The sequence below is a fragment of the Triticum urartu genome, unplaced genomic scaffold (assembly GCF_003073215.2).
Source record: "Triticum urartu cultivar G1812 unplaced genomic scaffold, Tu2.1 TuUngrouped_contig_10586, whole genome shotgun sequence".
Taxonomy (NCBI): Eukaryota; Viridiplantae; Streptophyta; class Magnoliopsida; order Poales; family Poaceae; genus Triticum; species Triticum urartu.
Genome location: NW_024111467.1, coordinates 6,588 through 10,783, shown reverse-complemented (window position 1 = coordinate 10,783; position 4,196 = coordinate 6,588). Strand labels below are relative to the sequence as shown.

The window sequence follows — 4,196 nt, the reverse complement described above, 5'->3', positions numbered from 1 at the left end:
GGGGCGGAGCCGGTGGATTTCGGCGTCTTGGGGACGCGACTGAGGGATTTTCTCGGCGGTGGCGCGAAAAATGTCGCCCTGAGGGCCTGTTGGGGACGCGGCTGGAGATGCTATAAATGTGAAGAAAGAAATAAAAAGATGAAAAAAAATACTAATGCAATAGCCAACCTTATAACCCACACTGTTGTATGAGTGCATCTAGATGATAATTATAGATGATATGACTGTTTCTTATAGTCATCAGTTGGCTATATTATTAACCATGCTTTTATAGACACTGGCGGGCATTTGCCCCGAGGTTATTCCTATGACCAGACTACGCAGCCTGGGAGGGATACTGTAGGAGCAGCGTCGACTGACCAGTCAGCGTGACTCTGAAATACTTGCCAACGGACTGGGATCAGGTGACATGCGCTACGGTGACATGCACTGTAACATGCGGCTCAAATTCAAATTTAAACATTGCGAAAAAATTTGAAAAAAATCATCCATGTTCACAACACATACTAAGATATCTCCTAAAAATTTCAGATCAAAATTCAAAACATACATCGAGAAATAAAAAAGAAAAACTCAGATGTGAATAGTCTACAGAGAACCATTCGGGAATTATTCATGGCAGATTTCTTTTTTTTCTTTCTTGATGTATGTTTTGAATTTTGATCTGAAATTTTTAGGGGTTATCTTAATATGTGCTGTGAACATGCATATTTTTTTTCAGATTTTTTGGCAATGTTTAAATTTGAATTTGGGTCGCATGTCACCGTACATGTCATCGTAGCGCATGTCACCTGATCCCAGTCCCTCGCCAACAGAATTGTCGTATTATTAATGGCCTCTTTGATTTCATAGGATTCTGAAGACGTGACACTATAATGCCATGACCACTTCAAGTATACAGAAATGTGTGTGCTACGTACTTCGTCAGATTTCTTTAGAAAAAGAAGGCGGAGGATTCTTTACGAAAGGCTTAAATCCGCAGGAAACAATCTTTTAGCACGGATTAAACAGAAAAGAATCCTGCGGAATTCATATGACAATCCTCCCTGTGCCAGAGAGCTCTGTGAACGAGAGGACTGTTCCATAGTGCCGACCAGTACATTTTGTACATTTGGAAGCTCTTTTTATTCCCCCCTAATAACAACTGCTACACCTCTGATGAGGACACCCGCATCATTCTCATTCCGTCTCGTCGCCGTCCAACCCATGCCCCCCACGTACGTCGGTCGCCGCTGCCGACCAGGCGGCACATCGGGCTCATGGATTATCTTCCTGTCCAAAAGGTCAAAAAGGAAAAAAAAAACTTAACTGATGATGGAACTGAAAGAAATATCAGCCCGCATTTGAGAGCTGAAACTGAAAAGGACTATCCCAACTCCCATGCTCGTCGCAGGCTCGGAGCCGGATCCTCTAACTTAGAGAAGGGAAGTCACTGTGCTACAGTACTTGTCTAGTGCAAAATGAAGAAAGAATGTTAGGGACTATTAGAAGGTTATTTACTTTTGGTAATTACTGTAGATATAAAAAATCCAAAATTAATTTTATCTCACCATGAACTTGTTTGTATGTAATTACTATGAATGTACATACTAGATTTGTAATTTAAAAATTATTTAAAATTATTTTAGTCTTAATTGTATGGATTAACAGAAGAAAAGTCAAGGTACGGTAGCTTTTCTAACCTTCTTTGTGTATGTTAGAGGATCCAGTTCCCGCAGGCTCACGTCAGCTAGCTAAGCTAAGCTGGGACTTTTGGCTGGTTGACACGTGTCGTCGATAGTTATTCCATCTGTCGACCCTGCGGGCGTAGTGGTTGGTGAGCAAACAGCACCATTGGTGATGAGTTCGACGATGGTTACGTGCGTGCGTACGGAGCACTTGCTTTAAAACACCTGGCAGTGGAGGATTAGTGTCTGCTGCAATGATTCAGCCGGTGCCCTTTTTAATGAGAACCAAAATTCCAACATCCTGCGTACTACCCCAACCTGAGTATACTTGACATCGACTGCTAGTTAATTTCACGAAAAAGGAAGCTCAGGCTGGTCTCATGCATATACACTAGATCGGGACCGCGCCTTGACGCAAGGGTGCCGCTTCTAATGTTTTATTTCAACAGGTAATGCTAAGTTAATAGTAATTCAGATTCTGGCGTCATATTCTTATTTTGATACTGACAGATGGTGTCTAGCTTGACACATTACTCGGATGTAAACAAAGTACAAATCTTTGCAAGAGTAATCAAACATGAGATCGTCTTTATAGATAATGTAACTGTTGCCAACATATCTTGGCGCATTGTCTGGTCCATCCCATAGGTGCAGCATGCCTAATTCTAAATAATGACATAATGCCAGATCCAAAATAAAAAAAAGCAAAGTAGCTGCCTATGATAGATTGCTATTTGATTGGACAGCATAAAGACCTAAGCAAGGAATAGTAATAGCTCATGTCAATAGAGTCACAACTATACATTCATTATAGAGGATAGAAGATTCACAACTATACATTCATTATAGAGGATAGATATTTAATATAACAGAAGCAAGTCAGAATCCAAAATAACAAAGAGCAGAGCAGCCACCCTTTGATAGATTCTATTTGATCACAAAGGCATAAAGACCCATTCATAGCATACAAATGGTTGTGCACAACAATAAGTTCACTACAATATACCAAAAGCAAGAGATACGTCATAACAACAGAAGTACATCGAAAGGTGTAGCGGATGCCGATGCGTCTTAAGCTCGTAGCAAGCACGCAACTTCCCATGCAGAGTATATGTCCTGGCAAGAAGAGAAAAGGAGGTGGAGCACCACAATACATAATTTATAAGACTAAAGAGGACTACAATATCACAATAATTCGAAGGAGCAATTGTGCCTACTCATGATCTCAACAGATGCGACTTTGGTACATATATTTCTTCCATCATTTTTCATTTGAATAATCACGATCTTAAAATTATGTCGGTGCAGTTTGGTTATAATCAAATCAATCAACCAGCTATGCAAGTATGATAGTTATCAACAAAGAGCTACTAAAACCAAGGTATAGTCAATCTACAGGATAATTAAGGCCCTGGCTTTGATTAATGTAGTAGCCACGACCGACAGCCATGTCAACAACAATTTTCTACTTGATCTCCTAAAGAGTCCTGGTTCAATGATATAGAAAAGGTTACACATGTGAAAACTAACACCTTTTTAAATTAAAGCATGGCGTGGTCATATTTCACATACTTGTAAATTTCTTTCATATCATCTGGAATCTCTGTGATCTTTTGGACAGAGACAACTTTGTAGATAGTATTATTTTTCAGGACAGCAGACCAGATATAAAGTTCAGTAGTGTGTCGATTCGTTTCAAAGGATGCAAAGAACAAACTGCCGAGTAGGGTGGCTCACCCGCTGCTGTAGGCGTTGCTTGGAGGTGCCGGCAAATGGACGGGTTGTATTGGCCACCGGATCCAGCGCACGCGCAAGCTCGACGGGGAGCAGCAGTGCGAGAGCTTCGATGTCGCGGCGGCTCACCTCTTCCTCGTTGGGATCCTCAGCGCACACCTCGTCTTCCGCCGCCAATAGAGAACTACAGACTATACGTATACAATGTGATTGGCAAGAGCTAATACTAAGTAGGATTAGTTAACTACTTTGATAACCATCACAACTTGCCAACGTTCTTAGACTATCCAGATTTCTGAAAGTAAATACCATGTGTAATTCATATAAATTTGCATCATCCAGAAATCTTTGATGTGTCCTTCAAGAATATTAAAGCGGCTGAACTGGGCAAGAATCTTCTTTCAAGTACTTCCAGAAGGAAGATTTCAATAGCAATCTTGAAATAGTTCTGGTGTGATATATTTGAAACCTTCAAGCACCATTTTTGCTAATATAACTGAAAGCTTACCAAGAAGAAAAATACTAAAATCAACTTAGGTTGCCAGTCAAATGTACAGCCCAACCATGATTATTTTTGTAGTAGCACAAAGAACTAAAATGTGCCACTTTCATGCAGCCAATAATTTTAAATTAGATGCCCAAAACATATGTGGATTAAACTTCCTTAAAATAATGGTGATGCAAGCCTTCCTAATGCAGTTGCGGCATGGCTTGCTCAAATTCTCGCTTCTGGCTTACCTCCTCCGACCAGTTAGATTTATCATTTTTCTTCATTTATAAATACCCATAGTGACA

At 40.3% G+C, this 4,196-nt stretch overlaps 1 pseudogene; it reads right to left on the bottom strand.

The window, feature by feature from the left end:
• Positions 1-3,059: 3,059 nt before the first annotated feature.
• Positions 3,060-3,713, bottom strand: LOC125526598 (annotated as a pseudogene).
• Positions 3,714-4,196: the final 483 nt, after the last annotated feature.